Here is an 18,803-nt window from a genome sequence, read left to right on the forward strand (position 1 = left end):
CACCAGTGCTGCCTCAAGACTGCCAATTATCAGTGCTCATTAGTGCCGTATTATTAGTGCCTATCAGTGCAATCTATCAGTGCCCATTAGTGCAGCCTCATCAGCGCACATCAATGAAGGAGGAAAATTACCTGTTTGGAAAATTTTATAAAGGAAGGGACGTATTTTGGAGATGTTGCGGAGGTTGAGGCGGCAAGCTTTGGACACTGATTTGATATGAGGGAAATGGATAGTTCAGGATTACACCTAGCACCCTGGTATGGGGGGGGGGGGGGGGGAGTGGCACGTGGAGGAGGATATATTCTGGGCTCAGTTTTGGATAGATTGAGTTTGAGGAAGTGGTGTGACATCCAAACTGATATGTTGGTCAGTTAATTAGTGATGGGTGTGGAGATGGAGTGAGCTGAGGTGTAGAGACATAGAATTAGGTTTCATCAGCATAGAAATGATACTGGAAGCCATGGGAAGCAGTCAGATGACCCAGGGAGGAGGTCGAAAATAGGAGAGGTCCAAGAACAGAACCTTGGGGGACCTCAAGAGAGAAAGGAAGAGGAGAGGAATAAGCTGAACAGTATATATAAGAGCATAGGTGTGCGCAGCCTATAACCTGCAGGATCATTAAGGGTTTTGCAGTTTAGGCAATGCTAATGTCATCAGTTTGGCGCTGTCTGAATTAGGTCCCATTCACACCTGAGTAAAGCGTTTTCAGGCAGAAAATAGATTTTGCGGCCTTTTTTACTTGCGTTTTTTTACGGAGTTTTGCTGTGATTTTGTGCAGGGCAAAAGGTCACCAATGTAAAAAGAAGAATAACGCCCAAATCTGCCAGATTCGAGCAACAAAAAAGGGTCCAGAACTTGTTTGAGCTTCAGGCGTTCAGCTTCAGGGGACTTGGAGTGGAGATGTGAACCATCTCCATTGAGAATAATAGATTTTTTCCCTTCCAGTGTTTTGTAGCTTCAGGCTTCAAACTACAAAACGCTCAGGTGTGAATGGGGCCTTATTGTCAATATATATTTTGATTAGCTTAGCAGTGTCAGTCCCAGCCCAGCTCTGCACCCCACTGGCTCCTCTTTTTCCCACCCCTTTGCCTACCCTCCCAAAAGCCCTCTCACATACTCTGTGCAGGCATGCTAAAGTCTCTTGGTACATGTAGTTTGCAGGGTGCCCTACATACACAGGGTGTCATGCAGAACCCTCCCTCTGGCAGCCAAAGATATTATTATTATTTTTTATTGCAGGCATTTATATAGCACTTTACATACATTAACTCACATCAGACGAACAAAGTTTTCTTGCAATGACTGATGATGTCACTTTCTGTTAAAACACTGATTACAGGGCAGTTGAGACAGGTAGAAAAAATTTATTCCTGGGTGGTGCGTGTGAATGTACACAGGAAGGATAGGGGAGGGAAAATAACTTAACCCGAGGATGAGGAAGTAGTGTAACCCTTCTGGCTGTGTTGCCTGGAAGAAGTGTATGAATCACAAAAATGACTGAACAGGCGCTGTAACAATGCAAGGCACCACCTTCGACCCCCTCCTTGTCCCCACTGCCTGCAATGTTGGATAGTAGCCAGCATGCTAAATCCATTTTAGCATGCGTCTACTTTAAAGGGGCCCTAAGTTTAGGCAGGGTTGCTCCCCACAAATTTACTTGTCAGGAATAATTATCCCGGTTAATTGTTAGAGATCTATAGATTTCTCCCTAAGTTTAGCCTTGTTGCACTTTTCTCTTCTATCACTAGATGGCCGGTGGTACTAGATATGAGAAGGGCAACGCAGGGTCAGATTATGGGTATATGGGGTATCTCAGCCAATGGGCAGGGGTTTTCTTGGATCCCTTGGCCTGCTGGGAGAGCCTGTGTGTTTGGATGGAGTCGGGTGATCTGTGTTCTGTACCACCTGGATGGCTGTCTGGGTGGACGTGTATTGTATTGCCTGGGATGCTAGGCCAGAGATGGGGTCCATTTCGGGCACATCTGGCTGTTAGGCTGTCTGAGGGCCTATCCAGAAGCAAGCGAGCAGTGCAGGGTAGGGACTGTGGCTTACAGTTCAACCAAAACGGACGGTTCTGCTGGCCGGAGAACATGTCGTGGTCAGGGGTAGAGGGGAAGCTGTCGCCAGTAAGGGACTACCTGCCTAATTACCAGGGACTACCGTGAGTAACTGAAGAAAGTATCGGAGCAACATTCTCACTAACGGTGAAGAATCGGGAAACTTCAGTGGGTATCAAGCCAGGGACCTAGCCAGCAGAGATGACGCTTGCAGAGCAGCCTTGTGTGTCCAGCCAGGGAACGAGCAGGCCAGTGGGGTGAAGTTTGGGAAGTATCCTGAGTGCCAAGCTATAGACCCAGCAGAAAAGCAGGGGTGACGCTTAAGGAAGATACCACCGTGAAGATTGGAGGAGCTCAAGGGATTCAGTGACAGCGAATCAGTGGGTCTCGTGAGAGACCAGGAGCTCAGTGGGCTGAAGATCTACAAGGAGAGATTGTAGTGGACGATAAAGGAACTGTTACGTTTGTGTTAGGAACTGTTAAAGCGGAGGTCCACCCTAAAATGGACCTCCGCTCATCGGAATCCCCCCCCCTCCGGCGCCACAATCGGCACCTTTCAGGGGGGAGGGGGGTGCAGTTACCTGGATAATCCAGGTAACTGCACCCACTTCCGGGCTAGCTCTCTGCGGAAAGGGGCGTACGTTACGCCCCTTTCCGCAAGCGCCCGCCCCCTTCAGCAAGTGCCCCGCTGCCTGCTGGGAAACACACAGCTCCCAGAGGCAGCGGGGACCGTCCGGATTGAGCCGCGCGGCTCGCGCATGCGCAGTAGGGAACCGGGAAATGAAGCCGAAAGGCTCCATTTCCTGATTCCCATACCCAAGATGGCGGCGGCAGGACCCGATAGACGAGCGAGCGATCGGCTTCGGGTGCCGACATCGCGGGCGCACTGGACAGGTAAGTGTCACTATTTAAAAGTCAGCAGCTGCAGTATTTGTAGCTGCTGGCTTTTAAAAAAAAAAAAAAAACGCGGAGTCCCGGTGGACTCCCGCTTTAAAGACTGTTGCCATAGGAGACAGCATTCCTGTAAATGCAGATGTGACATCTTGCTAGATGCCTTTCCCTGCATGGCTGTCCTCCTATTGAAGTCTCTGAGTCTGCCAATTAATCTTGCAACTACCTAAGGGTGTCCTTGCCCTAACCCTCTCTCTCCCAAAAAAAATTGTTAAGAGAAATAAACTTTCTTTTGCATTCAAGAAGTGTCTGGCACCCAATAACTTTAACTACTCTGCACCCACCATTCCTCACAACCCACTACATACAGAAGGATGTTATCTATCCCTGGCCCTGGAGGTTCTCATTATATCAAAGGAGGCCTGGGACCTTGCTACATTTTGTGCCCAGCGTGTGGCTAAGGCATTATCTCTGCAACTGTCGCCCTTAGCAACCAGCCTCAGCTTTATTGGTATTTCGTCTGGCTCTGTGGGAAGGTGGCAAGTAACCTTTACACTTCTAATGGACTGTGTTATCGTGTGTACTACCAATGTGGGGAAGAACCAACAAGTCTCACTGCTCAGGGGAGAGGATCAGCCTGGTCTTTTGACACTTCCTGCCAGCGTTGTGGGCATTAATACAGTTTCCAAACTGGACTCCAGTACAGTTTTGGCACGCCGCAGCATAAAGAAGGCGGGCACCACAGTTCCCAGAGAACATTTGCACCAATCTGTTGGCAGTTTCTGCTCTGCAGAGGAGGATGCATTACTGTTTGGGTCGCCATCTTGGGTTCACATGCTGAGACCTCGTGGCCTGAAAGGAAACATGGTGTGCTAGGATTTGAAGTCTCTCAACCCATGTCGGCTTAATATGACCCATGGGAAATCTCCAGTTTCTTCGCCTCTGGAACCATGATTACTGATAGGTAATCTACCGATAGGTGTCTTCCACACAATTTAGATACTCACCCACCCAGAGGATCCAGCATTGTCCTGCTGGGATCCTCTTCTCTTCTGCCACCCCTTGGTTCTGTGTGGCCATGTTTTTGTATGATATCATCAGGAGGCTTCCGGCTCGTCCAGGTTCAGCCAGTACACCTTCTGATGATGCACCACTAGGGCTGTCCCCTCCTCCTTTACTGTTATTTTTTTAATGCACGTTATTCACCTAGGGAAGTGACATGGAGGGGGATGGGACAAAAGGATTCCTTTAAAAAAAGGAAATACATTTTAAAAAACAGTGGATAGAAGGAATGATGAGGGTGAGGATACGCTTTAAGGGTTCTTCTGTGATAAGGAAATGGAAGAGAAGATAAGGTATGCATGCCAAAAATGCATTCCTAAATTTATGGCACCAAAATACAAACAAACCATGTTTGACTATAGTGCAATCTACTTTAACCACTTGACCTCAGGGAGATTTACCCCCCTACATGACCAGGACATTTTTTGCTTTTTGCCACTGTGTTACTTTAACTGACAATTGCGCGGTCATACAATGCTGTACACAAACAGAATTTATATCATTTTTTTTCCACAAATAGAGCTCTCTTTGGGTGGTATTTGTTTACCATTGGGTTTTTTTTATTTGATGCGTTATAAACAAAGAAATACCAAAAATTTTGAAAAACAAACCAAATTTTTTTACTTTCTGCTATAAAACATATCCAAGAAAAAAAATTTAAAAAAATCTAATTTCTTCATCAGTTTAGGCAAATATGTATTCTGCTACATATTTTTGGTATAAAAAAATCCCAATAAGTGTATATTGATTGGTTTGTACAAAAGTTATAGCATCTACAAACTATGGGATATGTACTGGAATTTTTTTAAATGTATTTTTTTTTATACTAGTAATGGTGGCTATTCGGAATGGGCAAACGGTTCGGCTAGAGCATGACTTCAAGTCGAACTTTGGCTGTTTGGACATTCTCTGAACAACTGAATTATAGGGTCATTCGACCATTTGTTTGGCTCACCGAACAGCCACAATGCACTGCACCGTTGCACAATGCATTGAAATCCCTGATTGGCTAAAACAATGAAAGCTTCACCCAATCAGGGCACAGAGCACTGTCAGAGCCATGATTGGACACTGTCATGATGGCTGTATCCAATCATGGCTCATTGCTCTTAATCCCGCCCCACACGATAAAAATATTCATTTTATAGGGGCCATTTGTTGTGTGATAGCGGCATGGTGAGAGATAGAAAAGGGCACTGTTTAGTGCTATTAGACAGTCAGTGTGCTATAGGGGTTTATTTACTAAAGGCAACTCCACTTTGCACTACAAGTACAGTCTCTGTAGATCTGAGGGGGACATGCAAGCAAAATAAAAAACAGCATTTTTGCCTTTACATGATTGGATGATAAAATCAGCAGAGCCTCCCCTCATTTCAGATCTTTCCTTTAGATCTAAAGCGACTACACCTCCAAGTGCACTTCCAAGTGTACTTGCAGTGCACTTTTAGTGCAAAGTGGATTTGCCTTTAGTAAATAAACCCCATAGTGTGCTATTCTGATTCTATTGTCCATGTAGAATATGAGTTTAGTGTGTATCTAGGGATAGGTCAGTGTGAGTGTAGTACAACCATTCATCTTTACATTAGTGTGAATGTAGGGATAGTTCAATCAGTGTGAGTGTAGTGACCATTTAACACAGTATATTTTATTGCGTTACTGCAAGTTTAACACTGTATATTTCAGTACGGTACGTGCCGTTTAACACAGTACATTTCTGGATGTTACTGCACTCTTAACGCAGTATATTTCAGTTGTGTTACTGCAAGTTTAACGCTGTATATTTCATTGCTTTACTGCAAGTTTAACCCTGTATATTTCATTGCTTTACTGCAAGTTTAACATCATAAAGTTCTGTGCGTTACTGCAAGTTTAATGTTGTATATTTTATTGCGTTACTGCAAGTTTAACGCCATATAGTTCTGTGCGTTACTGCAAGTTTAACAATGTATAGTTCTGTGCGTTACTGCAAGTTTACCTCTGTATATTTCATTGCGTTACTGCAAGTTTAACGCCGTATAGCTCTGAGCGTTATTGCAAGTTTAACGCTGTATATATTCCATTGCGTTACTGCAAGTTTAACGCCATAGAGTTCTGTGGATTACTGCAAGTTTTTTTTTTTTTGTAAAATCTTTTTTATTGAGTTTTTCAATAGCATAGAAAATTGCCCACACCCGGGCCAACAGTACCCACGCAGGGGCAAACTCTCCGCTACGGCTACAACCGCAGCAGGGCATATCAGGTAACACAACATGATCGGTCTGCCTCTGAGGCAACAACAGGCCTCAACCAGGCAGACCGATAAAAACAAAACTAAACGTATCTAAGCCCCCATGGGGGGGAGGGTTAACAGCAGGAGAATCCGTGCTCAAAAGCATAAGTACACGATGTCAAAGCATAGAAGTACAAGTAATACCTGGGTCAGTCTATTACCATATCATGACCTTAATGTTGGTCTAAGGGTTAGTTACTGCATCAGTCGCCGTAGTGCTATCAGCTAACCAACAAGTCCACACCTTTTCAAATTTTTTTGGGCATCCCCTACCCTCGTAGGTGGCTCTATAAAGGGCCAAACTAGCATTCACTAGACCCTTCCAGAACGTGACAGAGGGGGGAGATGATTGCTTCCAATTCATTGTGATGGCCTTACGTGCATAGTATAGTAGTAAGGATATGAGTATTTTCCTAGCTCTGTGGATTATCAACTGCTCCACCAGCCCCAGCAGACAACATTTAGGATCATAAGGAATACTAATCTTAGTAATGTTAGCTATTACCTGGAGAACTTCCTTCCAGTAATGCCCAATTGCTGGACAAGCCCAGAAAATGTGAAAAAACTCCCCTGGCTGATACCAGCATCTCCAGCACGCCGGGGAATGTGTCGGCGACATCTGGTGCATTCTATGGGGTGTGTAGTGCGCTCTGTGTATAATTTTATACTGAACAAGTTTGTCCCTGGCCGAGACCAGTGGAGAGAACGGGAACACCCAGATTTCCCTCCAATCATCATCGTCCAGTTCCGGTATGTCCCCCACCCACTTCCTGCGTAGGGAGGACAGTTCGGGGATGGCAGCAACCAACAGGGACCCATAAATCTGAGAAGTGGGTTTCTCCAAATCCTTCACCCGAAGGGTGGACTCGAGCTCCGAGTATTCCATTATGACTGGTTGGATTACTGCAAGTTTAATGCTGTACAGTTCTGTGCATTACTGCAAGTTTAACGCCATATGTTTCATTGCGTTACTGCAAGTTTAACGCTGTATATTTCATTGCGTTACTGTGAGTTTAACAGCCTGTATATTTTATTGCGTTACTGCAAGTTTAATGCCATATAGTTCTGTGTGTTACTGCAAGTTTAATGCCATATAGTTCTGTGTGTTACTGCAAGTTTAATGCCATATAGTTCTGTGTGTTACTACAAATTTACCACTGTAAAGTTTATTGCGTTACTGTAAGTTTAACACCATATATTTAATTATGTTACTGCAAGTTTAACGCCATATAGCTCTGTGCGTTATTGCAAGTTTAACGCCGTATATATTCCATTGCATCACTGCAAGTTTAACGCCATAGAGTTCTGTGGATTACTGCAAGTTTAACGCCATATAGTTCTGTGCGTTACTGCGTTTTTGGCGCAGTATATTATAGTGTATCTGTGGAGTGTGCCTGTGTAGTGAATACTCAAATTAAAGTGTACCAAACACCATTTTCCATTGATTAAAGTGCATTCATGTACACATTTAGACATCTTTATTACATTTTGTTAATAATCACCCCCCACTCCCCCCATGCATATGTTCCTTTGGCACTGCAAGGGGGCTGGCAGTGTATGTGTCCACAGGCAAAGGGGGGATGTGGTCAGTCCTCAGACCGGGCATAATTTCATCTGTTTAGTGATGTTGCCCATGCTATCCAGCCACAGCATGCAGAGGAGGTGGTGGACTGGCTTACTAAACTGTCCTCACCCTGCTCATTTTCCGTCACCCAAACAGAGACTAGTGTGTAGCCCCCTGCAGCCGCCAGAGTGGCAAAACCTGCCTCCTTGTCCACAGCTAATCATGCCATAGCCCCAGCATCAGGCATGGAGGAGTCAGCGGTGTTATTTGAACACAGCTATTTGCTTCTTGACGATGCAGAGCCATTACTCAATTCAGATGTTGGTTCTGAAGTTGAGCAAGGCAAGAACACCGGTACACAAATTAGCATTCATGTTCCCCAGCCCAGCGCGTTGCCAAATTGTCTCCAGTGCTAATGAGGAAAGAGGAGATGATGATGATGATGATGATGATGATGATGATGATGATGATGATGATGATGATGATGAGGTCACTCACTCAACTTGGGTGCTGGTTAGAGCAGAGGAGGAAAGGGAGGGTGAGGCAAAACACCAACGAGGCAGCCATCATGAAAGAGTAGAGATCAGCCAACCTATTCCATCACATTGTGGAGCTGTTACCTCCCAGCCCACCTTTTCCCACAGCTCAACTGTCTGGGCCTTTTTTAGTACACGTGCAGCCGATCGCACTGTTGCCTCACGACTTTTCAGCAGCCTCCACTGGCAGGGATGATGGTATAGCACAGGGTGTCCCAGGTCCTTGCAGCACACCACCAGCTGTAGACTATAGCCAGAAAATTTCTCTGCCCCATCTGCTGCAGTGAACAAAAAAAATACAGTCTCTGTCAAACAGGTGCGGAAAAATCGTTCTTTTGGTGTTAATTATGCCCATGAAACCTACACCAAAAACAGTCTTCCAGATGAAATGAACATCCACAACACTAGGCAGCATAGAAGTCCTGCAGTGATTTCACATCCCAAAAACACCTAATCTGCAACACCGGCATCAGGGGCTTCATAGCTGCTACTAATCCAAAACGGACTCCTTTTGATAAAAGTCAGACGGTCCATGGAGTCTGTGGACAGACGCATTCTGTAATCAGTAACAAAACCTCCAGCAGCACTGAATGCCTGTTTGGAAAGCACGCTTGATGCAGGGCAGCCCAGCAGCTCAATAGCATACTGAGCAAGTTCTGGCCAGTGGTCTATTGTCATTACCTAGTAAGCCAGTGGATCGTCGACTGGAAAGCTCTCCATCTCTGTTTTCGCCCCTAGATAATTGTCCACCATATGATGCAGACGCAGCTGATGAAAAGTGGAAGCTGACAGCCCTGGGCGGCGAGGACTTCTCCACCGCTACTCTCTTGACCAACAGAAGCCTCAAAACTACGACACTGTAACCTACCAGAGTCGAGAAAAGTGTTCAATAAACTCCTCTTTAAGGTGTCCTCAAGAGATTTCATCTTCTGCACTCTCTGTGGGGACAGGATGAGTTCTGAGACTTTCCCCTTATAACGGTGATTAAGGAGGGTTGCCAACCAATACTGATCCTTTCCCTTTACTCCACATATTCTTGGGTCCTTTCGCAGGCTTGAAACATGAGGGAGCTCATGCACTGCAATTTACAGAGGCATGAGAAGCAGACTCCTCGGAGTCACTGAGGATTACAGTATCTGGAACTGCCTCCTCCCATCCACATACTACTCCCAAGGGTTCTGGGGATAGAAAAACATTTCTTACTGTTTGACATATGCTTTCCTCTGTTTCAATGCCTCCGAAACTGCCAGAATCCTCCTCCTCTTTCTCCTCCTGTGTGTTCTGTGGCATAAGAACAATGTTGTCTGCATAAAGTGGGCCTGAGAGGAAAGGAAGTCCTCCTATTCACCTCGTTGCTCTGCCTTGAGTGCCCTGTCCATAATGCCACGCATAGTCTGCTCCAGCAGGAACACAACAGGGATTGTGTCACTGATGCATGCATTGTCATGGCTCACCATCCTTGTGGCCTCCTCAAAAGGTGACAGTACAGGGCATGCATCCTTTATGAGCAGCCATTGGCATGGGGAAAAAAAGCAGAGCCGGCCTAAGCCTGTCATTGTGCCATACTCCAACAATTACCCGTTGACAGTTCTCTGCAGCATGTGCAGCCACTGCAGCATTGCCAAAATCGAGTTCCACCTGGTGGGCATGTCACAAATCAGGAAGTTTACAGGCAAGTGGAATTCCTGCTGAATTTCAGCCAACCAAGCACTGGCTGGGTATGATCGCCTATAATGGCTACAGACTCTTCTGGCCTACTTTAGTGGATCTTCCAACCCTGGGTACCTATTTAAAAAATGCTGCGCCACCAAATTGAGGACATGTGGCACGCATGGCACATGTGTCAATTTTCCCTGTCTAAGAGTGGAAAGGAGGTTTGTGCCATTATTACACACCACCATTCCTGGCTCCAGCTGGCATTGCGTGAACCACTTCTGGGCCTGTCCCTGCAGACCTGCAAAAATCTCTGCTCTGGTGTGGTTCCTGTTCCCTAGACACACCAGCTGAAGCACTACATGGCCCATATTAGCATGATTCATTAATTAGCCCTTTGAACACTTAGGGGGTACTTGAGGTTCATAGGACAATTCAGCAGAGGAGGGCATGGAGGAGGAGGATGGGGTAGAGCTGACAAATCTTGCATCACCAGCTGTAGGGAGACGTGAGGACACAACAAGCTGCAGCACTGAGCCCTGTCCTGCATCTTTCCAAGTTGCAAGCAGCATTACGCAGTGTGCTGGGAACTAAATATACCATCCCTGCCCATGCTTTCTGGACCACGTGTCAGCGGTAACGTGGACTTTGCGGCTGACTGCCTTGCCCAACGATGTCACAACATTGCCTTCCACGTGATGGTAGAGAGCTGGAATGGCCTTACATGAAAAGAAATAGTGACTGGGAACCTGCCATTGTGGTACAGCACATTCTGCAAATTCACTGTCGTTCGACCGGTCCCTATCAGCGATCAGCAACTTATAGAAGGACTGCGATATTGAAGTGGACAGGCTGGCACTAACTGACACTTTTTTGGGGACCAGTTATACTATTAGCCCTTGTACACACTGTCGGACATTCCGACAACAAAATACGTCGGATCCGCTAGTAGCCAATAGCTTTGGTCTAGGAATTTGATCTGAGCATGCGTGGCACTTTGTCCGATCGGAATTCTCTACACAAAATCGGACAAAGTCCGATCGGATCATGTTGTCGGAAAGTTTTATAGCCCAGCTCTAAAACTTTGTCCGTCGGATATTCCGACGGAAACAGTCCGATGGAGCCCACACACAGTCGGATTATGCGACAACACGGTCCGATCGGACATTTTCCGTCGGAATGTCCGACCGTGTGTTCAAGGGCTTACAGTGATCATTTCTAAAAATATGCACTGCAGGGAAACAAAATCCAGCACATCCCCTCTGACAGGACAGAACCCTGAATTGCTTACATATGCAGAGGTCTGTTGTGTCTTTCTCCTCGATGATCAGTGAGTGCCGGTGGTCATCCAGTGAGTGAAACGGTTAACATTGGTCCAAGCTGGAACAATCTAACTATGCAAAAAAAGCTAAACTTGGAATTCAAGTTTAAAGCCAATTAAGACATGAGAGCAGTAAGCTACCTTTTTGTGCGCATGCATTGCTCCATAAGGGTTGGTACTAAGGGCAAATTGATTGTGCACTTTGCAAAGTTCAGTGGCACACTGCAAGTGCAGTTGCTCCAGAGCTTAGTAAATGAGATAAGGCTTCACTTTGCAAGAAATACCCAATCACGAGCAAGGAAAAAAAAAAAAAACTGAATTTTAACTTGCATATGATTGGATAATGGGGGTCAGCAGAGATTCTTCTGATCATTTATTAAGCTCTGGAGCAACTGCTCTTGCAGAGTGCAACACAATTTGCAAAGTGCACAGTCTATTTGCCTTTAGTATATCAACCCCATAGAGTTTCCTTTGTCTTTCACACTAAACTTCAGTGCATAGATACGAATTAACCCCATTGGAAGGAATGGGATTTCTACTTTACATGCAAGAGTTTTGCTGCATCAAAACAGAGGTGAATTGTGAATCCGTAAGCAGAATATTTTTAGAAAACTAACTTTTGACTATTATACCGCTCCTTTTGTCCAATAATAATGGACATCATATAAATGCACAGCTCACCTAACCCATATTGCTAAAGCTGCAATACAATCAGTCATAATATACGCCTGATACAGCCTCTTCTGCCAGTTGTCAAAGGGTAGAGAATAAATGACTCAAGTTCTCCCCCTGGTGTTGAAAACTGGAACATAAACAAACATCAATGAAGTCAGTATTGTATAGGTTTAAAATACTGTGATTTAAACTAGCAAGTAGCAACTATATATGTAGCAGTTTTTTTTGCTCGTTTTTCTGACAAATATTAATTTAGATCAAATTCTATTTCACAGCTATTGCTCTCTCATCTAGCTGTTAGCTATTAAAGAGACTCATACAGTATATTAAGCAGATATCCCCCCCTTATTCAGCACCATTTCTGTCTTACGATCATATGTTCCCATTGTGTTGAAAATGAATAGCGCCCAACTTTACCTGATTTCGAGGGACTGTCCCTGATTTGGAGCAATGTCCCTCTGTCCTCCTCATTTGTCCCTCATTTTGGTCTGATCTATATACCGTATATACTCGAGTATAAGCCGAGTTTTTCAGCCTCTTTTTTGAGGCTGAAAGTGCCCACCTCGGCTTATACTCGAGTCATCGCCGTCTGACTGCTCGATCAGCGTATCGAGCAGACAGACGGCGGACATACTACAATTCGAAAGCCGCGCCTCCGCCTCCGCCTCCGCCTGTGATAGGTGGAACACTGAATTTCCCAGCAGCCTGTGTTCCGCCTATCACGGACATCGTCTCATCCTCGTCCGTAGTACGAGGATGAGACGATGTCCGTGATAGGCGGAACACAGGCTGCTGGGAAATTCAGTGTTCCGCCTATCACAGGCGAAGGCGGAGGCGCGGCTTTTGAATTTTAGAATGGCCGCCGAGGCGCCGACGAAGAGCGGCGATCCTGGCAAGGCACGGGACGGAGGCAAGGCAAGGCACGGGACGGGACGGAGGCAAGGCACGACACGGGACGGAGGCAAGGAGGCAAGGCACGGCACGGGACGGAGGCAAGGAGGCAAGGCACGGCACGGGACGGAGGCAAGGAGGCAAGGCACGGGACGGAGGCTCGGGACACAGGCTCGGGACACAGGTAGGCTGGACACACACACACACACACACACACACACACACACACACACACACACACACACACACACACACATGGACACACACACACAGGGATGGATGGATGGAGACACACACACACAGGGATGGATGGATGGATGGAGACACACACACACAGGGATGGATGGATGGATGGAGACACACACACACAGGGATGGATGGATGGATGGAGACACACACACACAGGGATGGATGGATGGATGGACACACACACACACAGGGATGGATGGATGGATGGACACACACACACACACAGGGATGGACGGACACACAGGGATGGACGGACACACAAGGACGGACACACACACAGGGATGGACAGGCATGTCTCACCCTCGGCTTATACACGAGTCAATAAGTTTGCCAGTTTTTTTGGGGGTAAATTGGGGGCCTCGGCTTATATTCGGGTCGGCCTATACTCGAGTATATACGGTAGTTGTATATAAAATGCACTTTTTATCTTTTAAAAAGTGTTTCCCGGTGCTAAACCTTTCATCCAAATTCTAAATGGTTGCATTTGTCAATTTTAAAAGCCAATATAAACTTGTGGATTTAATTAACCCTTTTTTTTTGGTTATGTCCCCTTTAATGGGTATGGCAGGGGGGCGTCCTATGCCCACATACGTTTGCTAGTAGGTGTAGGTGCTAGTAGGGGGGGTTGTGCTAGAAGAGGTGATATGGTATATGGGTGGGGAAATTGTGCTAGTAGAGATGATTGGAAGGTATTTGTGCTAGGAGAAGTGATAGGGGTGAATTTGTGCTGAGAGGGGGGAATTTGAAGAGGGAGAATGTGCACTCGGTGGGCACATTAGATGGGTAGAGGATTTGGGCTACGAGGGGTAATTTTCTTTGGGGGGGGGCGCATTGTGCTTGGGGGATTTGGGGGACAAAGATTTGTTGGGAGGGGGTGGATTTAAGCAGGCGGGTTGATTTGTTCTGGGAGGAGGGGGGGGGGGGGATTTATGCTTAGGGATAAGCATGCAGATTAGTTTTCAATTTGTTTTTGGGGGGGAGATTTTTATAATGCTCATACATCTTGGGGGGGGGGGGGCACAGTTTGGCATGTCGGCCCTGGGCTCTAGATGACCTTGTCACTGCAATGAGCACACAACACCCGTGCATGCCGGAGGATGCAATTTGTCAGTTGATTTTTATGGTGAACCTGTTGTACTTGCACTCATTTATGTGAACACATTAGCTGCACATTGCAAGCAATGCAATAAGGGTTTTAAGTTTATTTTTTTTATTTTTTTATTCTTTATTTATGGGATTTTAAAAGAGGAAGAGTAATTATAGCTGGAGATATGAACTTTTGTATGAATCCGCAAATGGATAGTTCGTCCCGTGTGCAGGGGATTGGAAAGGAGCAGAGGAGAATAATAAAACACAGGCTATATCAGTATCAGCTTATGGATGCGTGGAGAACTATGCACCCAAGGATACGAGACTACTCGTTCTATTCCCCTGTACACGGGACGTACACAAGGATCGACTACTGGTTAGTGGAACACAGGGTTCTGGACGAGGTGATATCCACAGATATAGGAATTAGAACATTGTCTGATCATTCTCCAATATGCCTGAAGATCAAAATCCCAGGATTTCAGAAATCTCCTTTTTCCTGGAAATTGAATAGGGAACTGTTGGACGAGAAGGGAGAGGAAATAATTAGAAAGGAATTGGAGTTTTTTTTTACCACTAATTTAAATTAAGAGAATATGGAAAATATTATTTGGGAGACACATAAAGCTTATATAAGAGGGATATATATTTCACTAGGTACAAATAGGAAGAGAGAAGGTATTAAAAAGAATAGGGAGTTGAGGGAGGAAATCCATGGATTAGAGCAAGAATATAAAAAGGCAAATGGCAGGGAAAGTGGACAGGTAGTGGACCTATTACATAAACTGGCTATGAAAAGAGAGGAACTCAGGGAATTAATGGAACAGGAAATGAGGACGATATATAATAGGATTACTAAAGAGAGATATTATAGCGGCATTAAAAATAGTAAGATCTTAGCAAAGATATTGAGGAAAAAAAGATCGAAGAATTATATAGAGAAAATATTAAATAAAGAGGGAGAGTCGGTCTATAAAACTAAGGAAATAGCAGAAGTTTTTAGAGAATATTATGGGCAGTTATATTCCGTGAGAAAAAAAGAGACAGAAAAACAAGAGATGAAGAGAAGGGGAAAAAATCAAAGACTATTTTTTCCAAGCAAATATCCCTAAAATACCGGGGGAATTAGCGCAGGAATTGGAGAATCCAATCTCAGTCCAAGAAGTAATACAGGCAATAAAAGAGACCAAAGGAGGAAAGAGTCCAGGGCCTGATGGCTATATAATAGAATATCTAAAAAAGTTTGGAGACATACTAGCCCCAATTTTATGTGCATATTATAATGGACTAGGTACAAAATATGGACTGAGCGAGGAGGCCTCCACTGCGACAATCTCCACGATATTGAAAGAGGGAAAAGAGAATACAATATGCTCAAACTATAGACCGATCTCACTACTCAATACGGACGTTAAATTGTTCGCAAAAATATTGGCCGCTAGAATAAAGAAGTTAATGCCTAGCTTAGTCCATGCAGATCAGGTGGGATTCATTGAGGGGCGAGAAGGAAAAGATAATGGAGTAAGGTCAATATTACTGCTTCAGGGGATGAAGGAGAGTAGAATCCCCAGTCTACTCCTATCAATAGATGCTGAGAAAGCTTTTTATCGAGTAGACTGGGGATTCATGATGGGTACCCTAAGGGGAATGGAGTTTGGACCCAAAATTTTGAAGTGGATAAAGGCACTATATAACAGCCCCAAGGCAGTGGTAAGAGTTAATGGGGTACTATCAACAGCCTTCAGAATGAACAATGGGACTAGACAGGGGTGTCCGCTGTCCCCCCTATTGTTCGTTCTGGCATTGGAGCCACTCCTGGAGACGATAAGGAGAAACCCAGATATAAAGGGGGTTGAGATAGAGGGGGAAATACATAAGACAGCCGCATTCGCGGATGATATTCTGTTTTATGTATCTAGCCCACGAATCTCCATGCCAAACTTGTTAAAGGCTTTACAGGAATACGGGGAATTATCTAACTTTAAAATTAACCCAAGCAAGTCAGAAATCTTAAACGTAAATATAAATCCGAGAGAAGAACTTGACATTAAGAGAGAATTCCCATTTCTATGGCAAAAATAAATTAAATATTTAGGGATTAAACTGACTGCATCAATAGAAAAAATATACCAAATAAACTATATCCCCCTTCTAGAAGAATTGAGAGAAGAAATAAGGAGAATGAGAACAAAGCCCCTGTCATGGTTAGGAAGAATTAATGCCTTAAAAATGATTATTCAACCTAAAATCCTTTATAAATTCCAGCTATTACCAATATATATCCCCCCGCCCCCCCTATATTTTAAAATGTTAAATTCTTTCATTTCTAAATTTATCTGGAACAACAAGAAACCTAGAACCCCACTGAAGACTTTGCAAAAGGGAAAAGATGAGGGGGGTCTGAATGTCCCAGACTTTAGAAAATATTACGAAGCAGCAGTGTTAACACGGGTGGTGGAATGGGCAAAATTAGAAAGTAAAAAAAGATGGGGAAAAATAGAACACAGTTTATCAGGCACAAATCTAGGTAGAGAAATCTGGAATCCTTTAAAATATAGATCACTAGGGAAGACAACACCTTTGGTCACAAAAAATGTGTTTAGAGTATGAGAGGGAATACACAAACATAACAAGTGGAAATATAATTCCCCTTTAATTTATTTAAAAGATAATGATTTTTTTGCACCTGGTAAAAGTACAATAGGAGGGAAATGGATAAAACAAGATAATATGCAATTACGACACATAATTAAAGAGGGGAAATTGAAAACACTAGCAATATTACAGAAAGAAAATGATTGGATGGATTTGAATGAGTGGCGATACCTGCAGCTTAGACATTTCGTCTCAAGACTACCACAACCGCTTAGAGATGGAGAAAATTTGACTGCCTTGGAGCGGATATGTGAGGGGAAATCCCCAAGGGCAGGTATTGCCCAGTTTTATAAGGTCTTGAGACGGGAATGTGAAGCGGAGGTACCAACTTTCATTAAAAAATGGGAAGAAGAGATAGGAGCACGGGGTGAAAACCAAAATATAGAAAAAATATTGAAGATGGTGCACAGATCCACAGAAAATAGTAAGATGATAGAAACAAATTATAAAATTTTAGTAAGATGGTATAGGACCCCAGATATAATGGCAAAGTACCAGGAGGGACAATCTGGGAAATGTTGGAGGAATTGTGGACAAACGGGAAGTTTGGCCCATATATGGTGGGACTGTCCCAAGATTAAAGAATATTGGAGAGAAATAATAAGATATATAGAAGTAATAGCTAAAATACAGTTACCTGAGAACCCATGGTTATGCCTATTCCATGCAGTAGATACCCCAATTAAGGAGTATAGGAATTCCCTTACAAGCTCATTAATAAACGTGGCAAAAAGTCTGATTCCGAAAAAATGGAAAGAAATAGAAGCACCCAAAGTAAAGGAATGGTTAGGAAAAGTTGAGGAAATTTATAGTATTGAAGGGCTGGGAATGGAGGAAGAAAGAGAAAGAAAGAGATTCCATGTGAAATGGAAATACTGGAAAATCTTTAGACAATCTATGATTTTTAACGAGGTAATGGGTCGGTAGGGGTGGGGAGAGGGGTGGGAGGAGGATATTTTAGAAGAACTCGAGAAGTAAAGAAAGAAAACCAGAATAATGTGAAAAATTGAAGGGCATGAATGTATTTTGGTCCTATGGTGTTCTTTTAATACTTGATTATGTTTTGTACGCAACTTAAATGAAAAATTTAAATAAAGGGTTTTAAGTTTAAACTTATCATCTTCATTTGTGACTAATCACCCTCTCCCCCAACTGCCGGGCGAAGTTTACAATTTCTCTTATTTATAGTAGATATTTGGAGAATGCCTAGACAAGTAGACATCTTCTGAAGTCACTTTTGAAGACTTAAGTAATTAAACCAATTAATTACGCTTAAGGGTTCATTCACACTAGACTGCATTTTCTACGCAAGAAAACAAAGTCATTGAAAAAGCAAAATCAATACTAATTAAGGAGTTTTTTTTTTTTTTTAACAGTACAACGTAGATGCGTGGTAAGTACGTGAGAATGAGAATCAGCAAACTCTGTATTTCCCATTTAAATAATTTAATAATAATAATTAAATTAAAATAAATAAATGTAGCACTAACCCCCAAAGGAACGGTTTGATTGATTTGAGCCTGCACTCTGCTAATGAACCCTCACTGACTTGACTCAGTCCCCTCGACACAGCTGTGGTGCGATGTGGAGTGTGTAATGAAATGGTGCGAGATAACCCCACAATACACAATGCAATATAATATACCTGTATTATCACCAGGGTATCCAATGGCTCCACCTGATGAGTCAAAGCAATACTCCACACAATTGAAGTAGTTAACCAGAAGTATACTTTACTGTAAATTATGATAAACAGGTGGTTACAATCATTGTACTGTCACCTTAACACAAAATGACAGGACAATGAAACTGAACAACAATTATACACAGTGTAACTATAAGGGAGCTCCCTCTACTTTAATAGCTAGTTGCAAGATCTCATTAAAAGTA

The 18,803-nt window shown here is 43.9% G+C and overlaps 1 protein-coding gene across 1 annotated transcript in view; it reads left to right on the forward strand.

Moving 5' to 3' along the window:
* DNASE2 (deoxyribonuclease 2, lysosomal) overlaps positions 1-18,803 on the forward strand; it is an 87,614-nt gene that overhangs the window by 9,123 nt on the left and 59,688 nt on the right. The gene's annotated exons all lie outside the window — the stretch shown is intronic.

This window comes from Lithobates pipiens, unplaced genomic scaffold, assembly GCF_037356315.1.
Source record: "Lithobates pipiens isolate NorthernLeopardFrog02 unplaced genomic scaffold, aLitPip1_a1.2 Scaffold_8, whole genome shotgun sequence".
In the NCBI taxonomy this organism is placed as follows: Eukaryota; Metazoa; Chordata; class Amphibia; order Anura; family Ranidae; genus Lithobates; species Lithobates pipiens.